Source organism: Rattus norvegicus, chromosome 10, assembly GCF_036323735.1.
Source record: "Rattus norvegicus strain BN/NHsdMcwi chromosome 10, GRCr8, whole genome shotgun sequence".
In the NCBI taxonomy this organism is placed as follows: domain Eukaryota; kingdom Metazoa; phylum Chordata; class Mammalia; order Rodentia; family Muridae; genus Rattus; species Rattus norvegicus.
The window spans coordinates 22,370,005-22,390,428 of NC_086028.1; the positions used below are offsets into that span (position 1 = coordinate 22,370,005).

At 38.4% G+C, this 20,424-nt stretch overlaps 1 non-coding gene and 1 pseudogene across 1 annotated transcript; one reads left to right on the forward strand and one right to left on the reverse strand.

The window, feature by feature from the left end:
* LOC108352072 (uncharacterized) overlaps window positions 1–20,424 on the reverse strand; it is a 2,585,468-nt pseudogene that overhangs the window by 370,620 nt on the left and 2,194,424 nt on the right.
* LOC120095384 (small nucleolar RNA SNORA72) lies at window positions 3,613–3,744 on the forward strand. The gene has a single exon (XR_005490861.1). It is a non-coding gene; the product is annotated as a small nucleolar RNA SNORA72 (small nucleolar RNA).

The window sequence follows — 20,424 nt, forward strand, 5'->3', positions numbered from 1 at the left end:
AAACATCATAGGCCTAACCTTAGGTAGAGGTCCATAGACAATGTGTAGAGAGATAAAGATACCTTTCTTCCTCTGGGAAATAAGAGATTTTACCTCATGAGAATATGACGGCAAAGCTTTCACAATAATTTCTTGGGAATGGAGAAGTGGTTCAGCAATTAAGGGTACTTGATTCTCTTCCAAAGAACTTAAGTTTGGTTTATAGCACCCATGTCACATTGGGAGACATGCAGGCACTTTTAATTCTCAAAGGGTCTAATATCCTCTTCTAGACTCTATGGGTACCTTTATTTATTCTCATTCTCATTCTCATTCTCATTCTCATTCTCTCTCTCTCTCTCTCTCTCTCTCTCCTCTCTCTTTCTTTCTCTCTCTCTCTTGCTCACTCGCTCTTTTGCTCTCTCTCGCTCTCTCAGATCTTTCTTACTATTTCACACACACAATTAAAATGAAATCTTAAAAATGATTTCTGATATAAACAAAAGGTCTTTGCACATCAAAGTGAATTCTAAGCCCATAGAACCAAATAAATATAGCCTATGATCTTATCATAGATCCTACACAGTTCTTTAAATCTGGCTGACAGCTTTGTCCTGTGCACTTAATGTTCTTCACTGAGAAAATATCTCCCTTCTACCAGAAATCCCATGATCTTCACTACTTTCAAAAATCAGGTTTCCAAAATCCTCAGTGAGATAATCTCCCTTCATGGTCCTTCTGTGCTCAGTGAAATTCCTCAAAGCTGCTCTCATTGGCATTGCCTAATCAATCTTCTTAGCTCATGTATGTACTTGAGCAAGCCTTCAGTATGGTTTACACAAGCACTCCACTTCTTGAACCCTGGGTTCTCGGACAATTTCATTTATGCAGAAAACATACTTTCTTTTCTGATGTGGGGGGTGCCATCCCTCAGCAGCCTCTGCTGATACCCATAAGTAATCCCCCTGACCTGAATGAAATATGTTCAGTCTCAACCAAAAACAATTTGTAACTTAAATTCCTAAACCTCAAGTTCACCCCTGTACCTAAAAATACCATGCAGTTAAAGACAAAGACTTTAAAAGCCGACTAAAGGAAAATAAGGATGTTAGTTTGGTTCTGCTCCAGTGTTTTTTTCTTTGCTGATGCTATGATAAAATATTCTGACCAAAGCAACTTACGGGAGAAAGGACTCATTTAGCTTACAGTTCCAGGTTACATATTCCATCATCACAGGGGTTTAAAGGAACTAATTCTATCGTATCCACAATCAAGACAAACCCAAAGAAAGCAATGTAAATATGTATGATAGTGTTCAACTTTCTCCACTCTTATGCAACCCAGGATCTCATTCCTAGGAAATAGTGCCACCCAGAGTGGGCAGGTTTTCCAACTTTGAGATATCATTTCCATAGCCTTGTCCACTGGCTCATTTCCAGGTATTTCTAAATTCTGTGAGTTGAGAATACAGACTAACCATCACAGGTTGTTAATTCAATAGGATGGCGTCTTGCCAAGAAGAGGAGAATTTATGAATGTAGTTACAATTTTTTATGAACACAAAGGATAGTCTATGATGTTTCAGATTGAAGGTGCTTATTTGTAAGACAGAGAAATGTCTTATGGGGCATCAAATGTGCCAAAGATAGCAAACATCTGAAATGCAAGGAAACAAATTTCTGTCATGTAAACTACTTAGTTTTAAGGACTTTGTTACTGTACATTCAGCAAAGTAATACATACATATGTAGCTGTCACTCATCGTGAACATTAAAAGTTATTCCATAAGTTAAAATATCTATATTCAAATTCATTATATCAAAATTTCTAATAAGTGATTTGAGGTTATTCCTATTCTATAGAGTAGGAGACAATTTTACCCATTTGTTTTTCATATAAGTTAAAAAGAAGACAAATTTAGGTTTAGAACTGGGCTATTTTTTCCCCTGGTGAAAAGAATAAGAAATTAGAATATTTTTGGCCATTGAAATTTATGAAATATTTAGGAAACTGGACAATGAAACGCAAGGACAAAGACTCCGTATTTGATCTTGGGGACAAATTAAGTCTGAAGTGAATGTTTTCACTGAACAAAACCAATGGAGTCAAAGCCATTATGGTCTCTGTTGATCCAGAGTTTGAACTGTGGGCAGAAGATAAACTAAGGACTTCTGAGTTTGGTCTGGAGGCATTGAGTGGCCATGAGCTCTAAAGACTGGGCAATGTCTGGATGACCCTGAGCTTTCACAAGTGAGGGAAGGTGGCAAAAAGAGCAATAAACAAAGCTTCTAATCCACTGTATTTCCAAGTTGATATCTCAAAAGAATTTAAATATCATTTGAACTACTTTGATTGTCCAAGATTGCTTCAGTTCACAGAAAAGTGTAATCATCAAAGACAATTTTGATAAATTAGAATTCTAGAACAGTTTCCTTTTATCTAGATGTCATAAACAAATTGAAAAGGCAAATCATACTCTTAATTCTTTCTATAAGGGAGTAAATCCAAAAGAAAAAAATGATTAATCAAATAACCAGTGGACAAGAGACCTAATGGGAGAGGGAAACAGAACTTGGGAAATTCAAAATTTTAATACAATTTATGAATTACTGAAGAGATGGGTAGACACCTCAGCCCATAAAGGCTTGAATTTGATTTCCAGAGTCATGTTTTTTATTTTTTGTTTTGTTTTGTTTGTTTGTTTTGTTTTGTTTGTTTTTTGATTTTTTCCCCAGATCTAATGGCATGCATTTGTTGTCAGTCCCGTTGATGATAAGGCAAAACCAGTCACATCCCTGGAGCTAGCAGGTCAGGTATCCTGGACTACTATATGTGTTCCAGTTCAATGAGAAACTATGTCTCAAAAAGACAAAACGAACGAACAAACAGGTCCAATGCCTGAGGAACATTACCTCATGTTATCCTTTGGCTTCTATATGCATTCTGTGATGGTTTGTATATACTTGTCCCAGGGAATGGCACTATTTGGAGGTGTGTTCTTGTTGGGATAGGTGTGGCCTTGGAGTAGATGTGTCACTGTGGAAATGAACTTTAATACCCTAATCCTAACTGCCTGGAAGCCAGTATTTTGCTAGCAGCCTTCAGATGAAGATGTAGAATTCTCACCTCCTTTTGCACCGTACCTGTCTAGATGCTAGATGTTCCTGTACTGATGATAATGGACTGACCCTCTGAACCTCTAAGCCAGCCCCAATTAAATGTTGTCCTTATAAGAGTTGCCTTGGTCATGGTGTCTGCTCACAGTAGTAAAACCCTAAGACAGCATCGCACACAGACAACTTGACACACACATGCGTGGATATGATACTGAACATATCCACTGGAGATATGGTATTATTATTTTCTTCTGTTTGATTTTTATGCGATGCAACTTTCGTCTGTAAATACAGTGATAAGCAACCTAAATGCAAAGAAGATATGTTATCTGGAGTGTTAGAATTAGGTGCATATGAAGACAGCCAGAAGTTCTTTATGACCCGCTCCTGGGCCCAGCAATGAGACTTGTCACTTCTAGGTGACAGCTCTGCTTCTTCATCCATCGTCATGGCACCTGCTTCACATCCCTTTGCGCATGTGTTACATGCGTCACAGCGCGGATAAAAGACCCATCCCATGCGAATATTCTCGCTGTTCTGATTTTGTGATAATCAGGACAGGCTAAACATTCGCTATAGTACGACCATGCATGTGTCCCCAGACCTAGTTCTTTACCTGGGTCTGGTTTTCTCAATGCTGGTGACAAGCCAAGTCTGATTCATTAAATGTATGAGCTGTATGGTCATAGGATGACTGAGATTTTAAGGTATTTTTAATTGGTTTTAAGAGTGACAGCCGCCACTTTAACAATTATGCTAATCTGCCTTCTTACCTAAAAAACATGTAGGGGAATTCTGTAATTATCAGTTGCCATTAAGTGACTTGTAAACCTTTTATTTTCTAGGTGATTCTGATATTATTAGAAGCATGACAGAACAGACTGGTGAGAAGTAAACAAGAAAGTTCTCCTTTAATAAAACTTTGCCAGAGCTCCTTTAAAAAAAAGAAAAAAAGACCCATCCCCTGGCACACAACCTCCTCCTCCCCCTCTTCCTCCTCCTCCTCCTCCTCCTCCTCCTCCTCCATTTCCTGTTCCTGTTCCTCTTCCTCCTCCTACTTCTCCCTTTCCCCCTCTTTGCTCCTCCTCCTCCTCCTTGCCTCTTCTCACTCCCTCAGGCTGCCTCTACCAGTAACACTTCTCATATGAGACCTGCAGCTGGTAAGATTTGCAGCATATTCTATCACAGAGCTCTTCCTATAGGCTGTGATTAAAACCCCAATTTTCCCTTTTCATTGTCTACCATTCAGGAACACTGTACTTTTTACCTATTTTCACGGGTAAATCCAAAGCTACGTAGCTGGTCATTAAAGGAGCAAGATTATTTGCAAAGCAGTTATTTGTAATTCTGTGAGATTATATGAGTCCAGTATGATGATACATGTTATAGGTCTGTCTTTTATCTATGTCATGTGACCATTGATTTTTCTCTACTAGACTTAGACTCCCAAAGCCAGGATATCCATTTCCAAAAGAATATTTCAAACATTTCCAAATGTTTGGGCGTCTTTGCACAGTGAGTCCAATGTACTGGATCTCCTATCGGTGATATGGATGATGGGACATCTCAAGGCAAGGGATGACCAGCTTCTCAAGAAGCATTTAAAAAAAGAAAAACTATTTGTGACCAAAATCAAAGACAAACATTTCCAAATATAAATTACAATACACATATTAAAATATAAAGTAAAAGCAAACCTACATTGTAAATATATTCCAAGGACATTATCAACTACAAGAGAAGCAAACTCTGTCAGGTCACAAATGTGCTCCAAAGTAGGACAGACAGAATCCATCACTTCCCCATCCCCTGCCAAATGCCTCGCCATCACAACACACAGAAGCATGTGTGTCTTCAAGAAACCAGTACAAAATAGTCAGAGGAAAGACAATGAAACGATTGTGTTTCTAACTGGGTGGTTTTAGAAGTTCTGGTTTGTGTTTCTTATGCTGACTGGAGACTTCTCTGATATTCTTTAATTTCCTTCTTCCCCGCAAGAACTCTTATTTAAAAATATTCACCATATCTGTCTATTCCTTCATCACAGTTCAAAAAAAAATCACCTCTCATTTTCCTCTAGTCCTCTGCGTTATGACCAGTTTTACCTAAAAGAACGGGATAGACAGGTGTTGCCTCTGGCTGCCTCCCACATCTTCCTTTATCTTACCTCCTGCAGATGTTCACATAGCACCCACCCTGCTGGTCCCCTCTTTGGTGATAACAGTGCTGTTAGGGGCTATCACTCTAGGGGGATTTGCATTTTAATAGGTTTCTCTCCCATCTCGGATCCTTGCACTGGATCACTAGTGATCAGTAAGCGAGCATTTTGTCTGCCCAGTGTTTGAAAGGCAAGCAATAACTGCAAAACAAACAAAGAAAGCAGGAAACCGAAAGTAACAGAGGCTGCTCTTTAAAAAAAAAAAAGCAAAAGTATATTTCAAATATTTCCAAATTATTCTAAAAGGGAAACAGAACCAGAAACACTCAATTTCCTTACATACTACTAATCTGAGAAAATAATATTATAAAACAAAATAAAATAAAATAGTCAACCTAATTGTGCCGAGGCTGTCTGATCTGGGTTATGAATATAGGTCTATCACCATCCCAACTTCGCTTATAGCATCCTTGGTATAGAGAAATGGCCACTCACTCATCTTAAGGGATGAGCTTTGGTTTCACTGAGTACAGAATTATTTCCATGTTCAGATATTTGTCCAAAGCAAGAAAACAACAACGGACACCAAGAACACCCACCTTTGGAACATTGGATGTGCTTTCTTCATTTCTACACTTGTCCTAGTATGCTGGGTTTTTGTTTGTTTGTTTTTTTTGTCCATTTGACATAAGGTACGGTCGTTTCAGAAGAAGGATTTTCTTTTGAGAAAATGCCTCCTTACGACTAGTCTATTGGCCAGTCTGTGGGAAGTGAAATACCACTTATACCCCCCAAAGTTGATTTGCTCCTGGTGTTTAATACAGCAATAGAAAGCAAATTAGGACAGCTATCATGTAGACTCCAAGGGTGAAGTCCAGTATTAGCCTCTCCAAAGAGGAGCTCTGAGGGAAATGGCTCTTTGTAGCTAAGATTCTTTCACTGAGCTACTGGGTCCTTACAGATTTACTGAATATCTGCTACTATGCAGTCACAGTAATGTAAACTGTAAGTATCAGACATGGTAGCATTGATGGTATGTCAGTCGTCATGATGAGGAGGTGATAATAAATAATGAGGAAGAGGAAGACTGTGTTCCATACATTTCAGTTCACCTATCCAATACACTTACACAATGTAGTCTAATGTTATCTTCATTTCACAGATGAAGAAACAGGAGTTAAGGTAAATAGGTGAGAGAAGTGAAAGGTGTCTAAATCTTCTAGGTGTAAAATGAGTGAATGAGGAAACCAGGTAGCTCCCACCACTCCCCCAAACCCTCAGAATTTCACCATGTGGTACCACTGTGTCCAAGGTGACAACACTCAGTGTGATAACCCGGGTCTCTGCCTTCATAGGGCTTCCTCTCCAGGATCCCAGACCACAAAGTTTCTATCTTGCCCTGTTTTAAAATTCTGTTTGTACTTTGAATTTCTCCTATGTTTGTTTAAAGTTTTAATCTGAATCATTTACAAAATCCCTCGTTTTCCTATATTCTAATTAATTTCTCCTCAGATCAGTCACTGCTGCATAGCTCCCAACCCAGCCTGACTGTAGAAGCCCCAGTAAGCAAATACAAACAAACAGGAAGGGCCCCCACTAATCCTCCCTGACAGCTCCTGTGTTTTACCTAATGAGCCCTAATGTGTTCGGATAAGCATCCATTCCAAACTATTTGGTCAGAATTTAGAGAATCAATGTTTTCCAGCATTTGGATGATTTTCTTTACTTCAGTCAGTTCAGGTCTAAATAAGCTCCAAACAGAAACCACGGGACTTTGTCATTTTGCTTTATTAAAAAAAAAATTACCAGAAGGACAGATTATTCTGGAAAGTTCTACGAAGAGCGAGTTTGTAAGATTCACCAGACAAACTCTTTCTCTAGAAATAGAAGGTCAAGTATCTGTTCTGCTTTTGGTTAATTCATCACAGAAATCTAAGAAAATCTGACAAACACATTGTTGATTTAATCCAAATTCAAGTTTCTTTAATAAGGAATTTTTAAAAAAGCAGGTTGAACAAGCCACAAAGAGCAAGCAAGCAAGCAGTACCCCTTCCTTGTCTCTGCTTCAGTCTCTGGCTCTCGGTTCCTGCCTTGAGTTTCTGTCTTGGTTCCCCTTCATGACTGACTTAAAAATGCAAGCTCAGGTAAAAGCATTCAGTGAGAATGCAAACCAAAAAGTTTCTACCTTCTCTTTCGAGGGTTGACTGTCTATTGGCAGACTCTGACTTCCCACTTTATACCCGTGTTTCGGAGCTAGCTATAAACTACAGCTCCCATTTTCCTCTTATCTTTCCTCTCTCATTTGAAGCCCCTTAGCCCATAAAATATTATTTTGTGGGGACTTTGTCTTCAACAGACATTTTCTTCTTACAGAGGGAATTATGTCGACACTCTCCTTGGGAAAAAAAATACATTCTGCTATTTTCCACCCATCAGTAGTTATAAGGATAATCATAAAAGAGGGAAGAACAAGAGACATCTGTCACACCCTTCCTAAACGTCCTCCCCAGTTACCACAATTGGGTAGTCACATGTAGTAAAGAAACCACAATTCATGAAAGCTCTACTATTCCATTTATGAACACATTTCCAAGGAGAAATACAGTGGCACATGGGCCAATTATTTTCCTGCACTGGCCCTGATTCAGGAATGCTCAGCTTCTCTTAAGCCTCTACGTCCTCCATTCTTACAAATGAAGGTTGAGTGTCTCTCTCTGTTTATATATATTTTGCAATTCACTAAGCACACCTCTATGTAGTTCAGATCCATTTTTTAAGAGTTTTATCACTATCCTTGCTGTCCTTTATAGTGTAAGAAAGCTTGGACAAATTCATGAGAGTTTCCTTTACATTTAATCTGACATTTAATGTATTCGTCTGAAATAATTTACTAAGTATTCAGTCTTGGTTCTCCGTGATGGGTCTATACATGTTAACAGATTTCCTGTTGTCATAGTACTCCTGTGCTAAAGATGGGAAAATTATTAGAAAAACATGATCAGTACTCTCTCATCTATAAAATCTAGACGAAAAACAAAGGAAGACCTGCATGTAACGGGAGGCTATTCAGTAGCAGGAAGTAGAGCAAAGTGGGAGGGAGGAGGGAGGGGAGAAGAGATGAAAATGAATCTAGTGCAAGGTATGACTGTACAAGGACATAATGAAGCCAGTATTTTAGGTACTAAATTAAGGCATTAAAAACAAGCGTGAGTAGTTTCAAGTAATAATACATACTACTAAGAAGAAAACTGAAGAAGCTAGGATAAGACTGATTGAACATTGGATTTCTTTGAACTAGTTAGTCTAGAAAGGCTTCTTGGGAGCATGGAAATTGGGCAGTACACTCTTACCCTTTTCATTCTCAAAATCACTTTTCTTTAGGTGTGACGCATATTCTCCCACCAAGGAGTTAAAAAATTAGGAATAGAAAACCAGTTCCCCCAACTGCAATCTCCCATCCATTGGCCATTCTTTATATATGGCAATTACAAACCTTTACAAAGCCTGCCTATTAAAGATTCTTTTTATGTTTATATTCTTTAATGACATGTCTGCTTAGTTCTCTGCAAATATATTCATTCCTTAAATCGCAGATTGCCCAGTTTCTAGTTTTTCTTAGTCCCTTTGATTGGACACAGAATTGAAAGGGTCAAGTGAATGATGGTTTATAATCGCGATCCCATGCTTAGGTTGTTTTGTATGCCAGTAACCTCAGCTCTGCTCTACCTGGGCATCTCATGGTGCAGGCACACTTGTTCATCGCAAATACTCTGTGTTGGCTTCTCTGATCTTCTGATCTTGCTTTACAGTATCCCACCACTTAACCTCATGAGAACTTCAACTTTTCCTTTCATTCAGGTCTATACTCATTCATTCTCCAACCTACTCCAGCCTTATTCACTCAAATGCCTACCCTATGGGTCAGACCTTAGCTCAATTCTCCACCCTCCTTTATAGTTACAGTGAATTATGGGAAAGGCTGGACACTGAAGTATCTCTTTTATTTTTGTTAAGCCAAAACAACACTTCAAGAGACATAAATAAAGATAAAAACTCCTTCTACACAAAGGAAGCTTACTAAATGGTATAACTATGGCTCTTTGTCCATTCTGTGTACATTCTTCCTGTAGACCTTGACCTATTTTTAAAAATCAATGTCTTAAAATATTAGATGATGATTATCACTGGTGTGTGGGCTGCTCTGTTTGTTCCTTCCTTTATTTATCATATTATTGAATTTGACAGCACTATTCCCATAACTATTTATAGGCTTCTTCATAGGATGTTATCAAGACTCACAAATGCTTTTCCTCACATCTTTTCCTCATTGCTAATTGACTACCTGATCCACTTACCAGAGCCCTGTTTTCTGTTTTATTGACCACAGAAATCCCCAAATGTCTTCAATAGGGCATTTGTTCTCAAGAAATGATCTAATGTCCCATTTTACTAATGTACCAGGATGCTAAATTGAACACTTCCTGTTATCTCGTATTTTCTGTATAAGTTCTTGGCTAGAAACAACACAATACTTCCAAAACCTCTTTCATTCTAAAAAGAGATAGTAAACTGACTCTACAGAAATCTCAAATGAGATTACTCAAAACCACCTATACAACATGGGCCCACACCTACCTCTTGAATATATGAGCTAGAGAATTGAGATGTACAAGAAGGATACATTAGGGAAAATATTCAAAGTCTGAGTTATCACATCTCAGCATTATTTTATGCCAAGTAAAATCCTTTTCAATATGACCCCCAAAAGGCACAGCTTTGTACAGTATTTATTTAGGATATACAAGCCTTGGATCCAATTTACAAGACTGTGAGAAACAAAAAGACTTCAACAAAAGTGCCCTGGAGATGGGTAGGTGAGTATATTTTGGGTTGAGAATGCAAGGGCTGGTAAGTATTTCTTGTGGGGAAATATCTGAAGTCAAAGCCTGGTACATGGAGTGACTCACTCTGCAAGCTGGAAGTAGAGAAGCTGTTTCAGACGAAAATGTTCTCAATCAAGTACTGAAAACCATGAACATTCCCTACAGTATTACGTGGCTTATGACTCTTGAAGCACAGTGTAATCTTATGAATTTCTTAAGAACTGCATGGCAGCATGAAGTGACCAGAAGAGCTTGGACATAGAACATCAGAAGAGAAGAGTAGAACTGAGAACAGACAGCCAGGCTGGAATTCTTTCCCCTATCTCAGACATTTAAATTGTCAAAAAGCATGAGAATCTGAAGTTCCAATCTCTTGGGTGAGGACAGAGGATGACAGTTGTTTGGGCCGTATCAGCTTATATCAATCAGACTATTGTCTCCAAAGTCTACTCCTTAATTAGTGATCATCTAGAGGGGTAAAAATAGAAATGGACACACTGAAAAGAGGAGAAGGCAAATTGAATTCCTATCCATCTCCCACTGATAGCTTCTAAGCCTGAGGTAAGCCCAAGCTGAGGAAAGCAGAGACCGTTCTTAATTGAGTGCTTTTGAAGGTGCATATTGGCAACACTATTCAATTAGTAAAGTAAGGCCAGCCTCAGAAATTAAGGAGTTAAAAAGGGAAACACCCAAAACTTGGGTCCCTTGCAGAAGTTCCTGCCAAATTAAGGCACAGTAGCTCTAAGCATCCAGTTAAAGGAAGAAAAGAACAAGGTTAGTTTGTGGTATCAATTCTCAAAGTATCTGTCAGTCAAGTGATAGGATCAAGAACTACCTGTGGACTTAACCCAAACGCCTGTCTCATTCATCTTAAGATTTTCTTTCTGTTCTCTTGCTCTTTCCTTATTATTTTCTCATTCATAATAAAATTCCCTTCTCTAGCGAATTAATTATGTTTCACCAGTGTTTTCTTCTTGGTCGTGATTGATGTTTTCATTTTGAACTTGGTACTCTTATGTTCTTTGACATCGCAGTCCTTTTATTAATAATTGTGATCATTTCTCACTCTCTTTTGCTGTTTTCATTCTTCATTCTCTTTCTTTTGTTTTCTTTTCTCTGCTCTCAGTTTCTCTATACATTTCTTTCTCTCTGTGTGGTTTTGTACATTACTAATACTCTTGTCACTTCCATAACTAAGTCTCCAGCCTTAATATTTTGCCTAAGTCTAAGATTAAAGAGTTATAAAGATCTGTAATACATCTACTTGTTTATATATCCTTTTAAAGACAGGATTTAATTTACTTTATGTGTTTAATCTAAACATTAATTATTTGATATCACAGATCCCCTGGTACTAGAGTTAAAAAATGTTGTGATGCCTTATGGGGTTCTGGGAACCAAACTCTGGTCCTCTGGAAGAGCAGTAAGTACTCTTAATTACTGAGAAAGGTCTCCACTCTTGACATATTCTTGTTTTTATTTCCACAGTATGTTCTTCCAACTTTGGATTTCTTTAATAAAATCTTATCCATCTTTTATGGGTTGCTTGAATGTCACCTCGTTTATGAATTCTGTTTCTCTTGGAGCAAGCAACACTTAACATGCTATCCTTTCTTGCAACATAAACACATTATACTTGTCTGTCTGACCCACCTTCTCTGCCTTCTAGGACTTCTCTGAGTGACCTAGTGTCCTGTCTATCCTGCTCCAGGGTATGTAGCGCAATCTTTCTACAGACAGACATGGAATTCCCCTGAAAGGCAGCGTGTATAGAAAAACATAGATGATACTTCATTTAAAACATAGTTCGTTCAAATGGGGGTTCAGCCAAAAAGAGAAAAAAAGAAAAAAAGAAAGCAGGTACAGGTCATGTAGGGTGTGTGCACTGCATACACATGTGATTATACCTTCTACATATAATGTCACCTGTTATCATGAACATTTTTAAGTTTTTCAAGTGACTTGACATCCCTTCTAGACTAGAGTTTTCACCCACTGTAATTACAAAGTTGAACTTAAGAAGAAAGGATCTTTGAGTCTAGATATCTCGTATGTAGGACAATTCTTAACCAAAGGAATGATGGAATGACTATCCACTGTGCCTAAAATATACAAAAATATACACATAGTCATCACTTACGCACACCTACGAATGCCCATATTTGGTCTCTGGTAGTAGCATGTCCCTTAGTGGATTTGAATTGGTATCACAAATGGCAATGTTGAAGAATTGGCTTTAACAAGTGACTTGCTGTGAGAAGTAGCCTTTGTATTGCAAAAAGGAGCATCATGGTCAGCTGCATTTCCTCTCCAGAGTTCTGACGGCTGATTCCTGATTGCTTCCATGACAACCATGTCACTTCCCTGCCAGAATATCTTACAAACAGTTAAGATGAATGGAAATATATGCATACTCTCCTGAAATTAATTGTTAAGGAATGAAAGAGAGAAAACTGAAGGTTTTATTTTTTACTTGCTGAGCACCATCGAGCACAAATAAGATGACTTTCATAACTAGGATCCTCTCTTTGCGAATCAGTATTTTATGTGCTGTTTATCCTGGCTTACAGGTTGACTAATAATCACTTTCTAGTTGTTTCAGAAATAGATTTCTTGCCTCCTCTGGTAGGATGTAAATTCTCTGAGAGTTTTTCAATTCCTTTGCTTTGACTGAGTTGTTGCTATGTACAACTGGTGTTCACTTTCACATAAGTGATCACTTCTGATCTTTACAAACATCTTTTCAAGATGAGGAAGCTGAGGTGCCGGGCTTGTTACTTTCCCATTTAGCTAGGAAAGGAGATCAGTTATGGAAGGTCTCATAATTGTTTACTCTACCTTTCTTGATGCCTCATAAGGAATTTGATATGTTTTATGACTGTTACTGCTCTGAATTCATTACTCTTTCCTGTAGTTATGTCTGCTCTTTATAACTTTTTAGCTTTTCCATTGATGGCTGAGTTTATTTTCTCACTCCATTAGGTCCGAGATGGCCATCTGTGAATTGTGGCAGTGGAAAGCGGAGAAAGTGTGTGACCGCTCTGAGTTTGGTCTTTAAGAGACATCGGGGGCTTTTACAGGTCCCTTTTATGCCTCCCCACCTCCATAAAAATGACATGCTCTGGCTACCACAGTGGATCAGTGAGGATCAGCCAACATGAGTTAACATTTGGAGCAGATCCTGAAGCAAACGCCTGCTTTGCTCCAGCCCTGTAGAGAGCAGATTCAACGGACCAAGAGCTGCTTAGTCAGCACATGGAACAAGAAGGAGGACATGGTAGTGTGTGCTGCTGACTTTCTGATTGGTTTCCTGTGCAGCATCTATCTACTGGCAAAGTCAAGTGATTTACTTATGATAACTCTCAGTGCTCATTCCTCATTTCCCTCAACAGATCCGATATTCTACACTCATTTAGAGGCTTTGAAAGTCTCTCTTTAAGCTCTGGCCATAATGTGCAGAATGTGGGATTGTGTGCCCAGTCAATGTTGAACGGACACATAACTATGTCCTGTTTCTTGAAGTGTATTGGCATGTAGGCTTAGGGCCTTTGAGTCAAAATACATGAGTCTCACATAATCAAAAATTCTGTCTCATAAAATAATTGACACAATGTTTTATATTTCCAGTGCTTGCCTCTGAAGGATCCTGATGCATTCCCACTTCCAAGGCCTATTTTCCAAAAAGAGAACCCTCGGCACCATTTTGGTACAAGAGAACAAACTGTTTACGGTGGTGTGATTCCACTTTTGTTACTTACTAGCAATGCTAACGTGAACTGCAAACGTTGCATTCTCTGAGTCCAAGCTTCCGGTATGCCAAGTAAGAATGATAGCGCCATTTCTTGCAGGATCTTTAGGAAGACTGGGGTAATATATAGAAAATGTGTCTCTCTTTAACTTAAAAGTAATCACTATTGATCTACTCTGTGAAATAAGTGTTTTCTTTATTCTAATTCAGTATAATACAAAATTGAGAGCAATACTAGTTGGTAATTCATTGTATTTATATAGATTTTACAAATACAGAAAGATAAGAGAATTAAGTAGTTTTCAATTGAGTATGTCTGTAAGTTCTTCATATTCATTGCTACAAGTCGTTGCATATGATTCCTTTTGGAGTGTAGACTGGACAAAACACTTATAGAAAGGAGAACATGACTGACACACCCAGTTGCTACTTGTCTTTTAAATTAAAGAGAGCTGTAGTGTGATCTTGCCTCCTCTACCACATTCTCACAGTTTGTTTGCTTGTAATAGAAATCAAACACAAAACAGTACCTGCAATCAATGGGTACTAAGTTCCCATGCTAAGTACCAGCACTGACTTTGAGCTGGATCGTCAGGCTCAGTACATAGTGAACTTCTGCCTACGGTTTCTAAGAATGGTTTCCCAGACACTGTTTGGCTTCTCGAGTCTTATGGTAAAAGGAGAAGAAAGATAGAGATTCAAACTTAGAGGATGGGTGTGAAAATTTTCAGAGTTTCTAGATGGTACTCAGTACCATTAAGTAAACTGAATGTATAGGGTATTGTCATGAACTATAACTTAAAGATGATGTGAATGGTGACTTCAAAACTGCAACATCAGAGTTCCAAAGATCTTGGTAGGTGCCTTGAGATTTTTTAGTTGAGACAAAAGACTTGCTTCAAATATCACTATAAATCTTATAGAGCCTTGAAATCAGAGAGCAGGGTATTAGAAATGTTTAGGGCACTGGCCCTGAGTATTCTCGGGAATTTGGAAGCAGAGGATGGTTTATTTTAAGCAAATCAAGGAAACAGTTTTTGTCTAATAGAATACAGCCCCACAATTCTCAGAAGGCCACATTTTTCAATTATTTTATTTTATTTTTTTTGCAATTATGTATGCGGTGACATTGCCAACATGAAATCAAAAGAAAAGAAATAAAATAAAACAAACAGGAGGCCTTTGGTCCTCAAAAATTCTACCGCTAGAAAACATGCTGGAAAAAAGAAACCCGATCAGTGATAACTGTGTTCTTCATGACATCTTCTATTAAAGAGAGGAAGAGTAGCAATAGAGGCAAAAGCCATAGAGAATTTTTCTCAGTATGGGACCTCAGTGAGCATCCGATATTGCTTAGCTGGATTTTACAGTGGCTATGGAAAATTGAAACTCATGTACCTAATCTATCCGTGTTCAGTTCAGAAATTTTTAGCCGCTGTATACGGCTGGTGTGGGTGCATGCATGTGCGTTTGTGCGTGCATGTGTGCGTGCGTGAGTGCGTGCGCATGTGCGTGCATGCATTTGTGTTTTGTTTAGGTATACTGGGTGAAATAACAATTTCAGAGGAACTCAACAAGCTACCCTTAAGGGATGATGTCTAGATAGTCTTCCCAGTCCTTGTACTTCACTGAGATGATGAGATCTGGACTTTGAGGTGAGATTACAAGACTTAGCTTTGGCTGGCTTGGGAAGGGTATGTGTTTTGATGAGAACTGTGGCTCTTAGGGACACTATATGGTTGTACAGCTGTGTCTACAGGCTCCATGAAGCTCATCTCTTCAAGTGGAAGAGCTTACTTCTCCTCTCTGGGGGATGGAGATTTAGTCCACCTCTTTGCATATTAGCTGTGGGCTTCTAACTAAAACCCGGCAAGGGTGATCACTGTCACTTCTGAAAGTAGTTTGTAAACACTCTGAGGCATTTCTTGTTCTGTTTGTTACTCTTTCTCCATGGATAGCTCACTGCAGAGAGCCAGCTGCACGGAGAAGTCACATGATGAGGACTATTGACTTCAGTAAACAGGAAAGCATAGCTTTCCAGAAGCCACAGGGGTGATCTTGGAAGCAGGTATGTTGCCTCAGGGGAACCTCTAGGTGAAGCTTCATGGTTGATATCTAAGTATACCATTGAGTCTTGAGCTAGAACCATGTAGTTACACAGATCCATGGCCTTAACTACCAGAATTGCATAAAACAATAAATACTTACAGTAGCATGTCTTGGTTATTGTTCTTTGGTTCGAACAGATAAGATGACCAAGGCGATTCTTACAAAAGGAAACCTTTAGCCGGAGGGTTCCTTACAGTCAGAGAGTTAGTTCATTATCATCATGGCAGAGATTATGGTGCCAGAGTAGTAGCTTTATATCCTGATCAGTGGGCTGCAGGCAGGGTGGAAACACACAGGGATTGGGTCGGCTTTTGAAACAGCAAAGCCCACCCACAGGGTTAACCTTCTCCAATAAGGCAACACCTACTCCAGTAGGACCACACTTTCTAATCCTTTCCAAACAGATTAACTAACTGGGAAATAAGAACTCAAACCTATGAGCCTATGAAGAATCATTCTCATTCACAACCCCGCAGAGTACACTGCTAAACATTGTATATAAATAGTTCTTTATCAGTTGAAGCCAAATACCAGAAAATACCCTAAAACTCCTCAGTATACGAGCCTGTTATATTAATTTTATAGGTAAAGTGTCTGAAGAATCAAATATATTAAAGGATTTTACAAAACCATATGCCTTAAAATGACAGAACCCAGACCGGAATTCACATCTACACGATTCTTTTTGCGAGGAAGGTTATAAAGATCAAAATGAAAATATATTATAACTGCAATATTTTGGTTGACACAGGAAGTCCAATCATGAAATACAGTACTACCATCTGCTCCAGGAGTAGCAGAGGTGTTGGGCAGAAGACTAATGTGCAAATATGCTTAAATCTACACGCCACAGGGGCCAGGACATCTGGTAAAGAAGAGGTGAGACGCAGCCTCACCGTTCCAGCTCTCCCAACTATGTTAATTGTAACAGAACTTGGCTTCCTGGCAAAGCAGAGCTAGTGAGGCATTTGACATGCTGTAGAATTGAAGTTCAAAAGTAAAATTGCTTAATGAATGCACACCCTACTCCTCATTCATTATGCAAAGTCGGGTTGTAGAGTTTTTCAATATGTACTCTAATTCCCTTCAAGAAACGTGATTCCACATTCTTCATATTAGTGCAAGGGGGACAAAAAAGGTACTTCGCTGGAAGAGGCTGAGGGGTCAGTTAGAAAGTCTCTGCTCTATTTTTTTTTAAGGATGATATAATCCCCCTTTTTCTCTATCATTGTGTTTTATTCCGTTGAAGGTTGATGGCCATAAAACACAGCACCTCCCCTTCAACTTTTCCATATAACTTGATTAGACAGCAATAATCTCTTATGCTTTCATGCACAAATTTAGGAGTGACCCAGAACAAACGAGTTTCCTTTATCACCATAGCAACCAGGACTATGGAAAAATGCCACTCACTAGGCTATGCAAGTCAGAATTCATTCCTTTGATGTTAATTAACAAATTGCTTTCAGAAAATCAATTGAGTTTCCCTTCTCCCCTCTAAATGTTTGTGATATGTTTTTTAGTTCTCTCTAAGGCAGTGTGCTGGAGGAAGAGACAGTGAAGACTGAAACCAGTTGAGTCCTGCTTTTCCAGGTAAAATATGGAGGCACGCATTGTTAGGTGTGGGGGTGCTAACCAAATGCATGTTTGTACAAGTTGCCTTTTCTCCAGCAATAGTCTGACTGCTTCCTGTGGGAAGGGATGAGTAAAACAGATAAACAACCATCTATGACAAAGGACAGTTGTAGGAACCCATACTTCAATACCCCTGTTCTTCTAGGTTGTTCTTGTCTTGTCAAATTTCCCAAGGGCCATTTATTGACATATGTCTACAAATCTGTCTGTTCCTTTACCTATCTATGTGAATGATGCCTACCTTTTGGTTACACTGGGCATATACACTCAGAGAAGCAACATAAACGAATACATGTGGGTAGTTTCCACATTGACTTTAGTAAGTGTTTGAAGATGGCAATATTTGTTCATCGAAGGTACAACACTCAGAATTAAGGTTTCAGCATTTGTAAAGATGCTTTTAGAAGAATTAGAGATAGTGTATCAACTCCAAGCAAGTAAACTAATGCCAGTTGATAAACAGAGTCTCTCAGATGATATATTTAAAGACAGCTTAAAATCTTGAAACAAGTTTCAGAAAATTGGCTAGAGAATCAACAGACCTCTCATGAAGGGCTTTCTTTTCTCATCATGTGTCTTCCTGAGGTTATGCTCCTGTTTTGCTGTATAGAGGTGGCAGGTTTTACGATGACATTGATAGGAGGACATTAAAGACTTGAAACATCCAAGCTCATGTGAAGCCATTCCTACCTCCATGACTAGACAAATTTTTTCAAAGGTATATATTTGTGGTTTCCAAATTCTCCCCTATCGACCATAATGGCTGGGAGAGAAGAATTCAATGAAATGATGTTTTAAATTGGTTTAATTAAGTTATTGATAAAAGGATTAAAACTGACATTTTCAAATATTGAGACAGAAAAACTCATTATTAAAACCTTTATCTATTTATAAGTAACAAAAATAATTTTTAGATAAAATGATATAAGGTCAGAAAAAATGCATAACTGTGGTTAGAATATCTTTTCAGCTCAAGATTAAACCTGAAAAGCTTTATCAAATAAAATTTATTAAAAGCAATCATTTTCACATTATTTCCGACCAGCAGAACCATTTCATTCAAAGACATCTAGCAAGAAAAGCTAATACACAAAACTAATGGAAATACAGCTGGTCTAAATGAAGGGCCACTGAGTCTTCTGAAGCCCTGTCTGTCCATTCTTGCCTTTCTCTTGTCAGGGAGTTTAGCATCTTATGTGGATATTTCGGCTCTTGTAATACTGAATCAGGCTATGGTACATTGGACAAGGTAATTAGCCACTTTGCAACTCGTTTTCCTTGGCTATATAGTGAGAAAAGAAGATTAGACTATCTCTATATAAAGCAGATGACCTCTAAATGTCCCCGATGGCCCTACCTCTGAAGAAAATAGATTTAAGTGAACACATGGCTTTTGCCAGAAAGCTGTAATATATGTATAACATAATGAATATAATATAAGCTATAATCTCTTTGACACTCCCTCTTGTTCTTTCTCTCAAATGGTGAAGAGTCCAAAGTCAAGTCATGAGATGGTGGAAGCTCTGGTAACTACAGCCTTCTGATACTGCAGACTGTGGCACTGGCTGAGGCGCCCTGTGTGTGGCACCCACAGAAACCTGTAGTAATGAACACCTATGGCTGTCAGCTGTAAAGTGTGGGAGGAAACATTATTTGCAACACGGAGAACAAGACATAATGAAATGTTTAATTCACCCTTTACATTCTTTTGACAGGTGTTTCTCCTCTTATTTATAACACAGAACTAGCTGTAGCCATTGAACCTGTCTCATTACTACATATATCCCCACCTCCTTTTAGTGACATTTAGAGTATCTGTGAAATTCAAAGTCGAGAGTTGATATTGGAATTCCAGCATTCCATCTTCAGATGGGCATTTGATTTTATCTTTGGGCAGGAATCCATTCACTCTTATCTAAAATATTAAATACCGAGGCTATTTGAGAATCAAAATAAAACTAGTTAGACAATGTTTGCCAACACTGCTTATAATATGAAGGAGAAGCTATCTTCACTGTAACACTTAAGCCCATAATTGGAGTGTACTTGCCCTGATAGATTTGGATCTTTGTGAATTATCAGTCAAAATAATTTCCAAGGCTGTATTTTATTTTGTGTAGAGAACATATTATATTTTAAGCCTGTTAATTTTTGATTTACCAGACCTCATGATCTCCATCATTAAAAAATAAGCCAATGAACATCAATGAGATACATGCAATACCAATTCTATAGAAAATAATGGGATTTTCATGCTTTATATTTCTTGGCACCAATTATCATCTTGTTATCCTAAGAATTACTCAATTATTAATCTTGGATTGAATTAACATTCTCATATAGGGTCTAATCAACTTTTCATTCTAGAATCTTAGTCTCATCCTCATGTGCAAACAGAAATCTAATTCCACCTTTTTTTTTCTTTAGATAAATATCCCACTGTGGCATAGCCCTCTTGGGATCCAGTATTGTTCTAGCCAGTCACTGGATTGCAGTGTACATATTTAAAGTAGAGTGAGCAGCTCCACATAATTCAGTGTGAGACTGAAGATGTCTGTACAAGGGCATCTTAGAGCCACCGTGTCTGTCTGCTCTGTGCCCATGAAGAACATGAAGATGATGGTGTGGCCTCTGGCTGATGGTCCTGAGCACTTTGGAAATGCTGAATGGTCGAAGAGAGTTCTTAGGAGTCTTGACATGGCCTGATGGTATCAGAAAAAAAAAACCCTGAAGTTTAAAATTAACATGCACTTATGCAAACAATCAACTAGGCTCACCTTGCACCTATTTTGATTA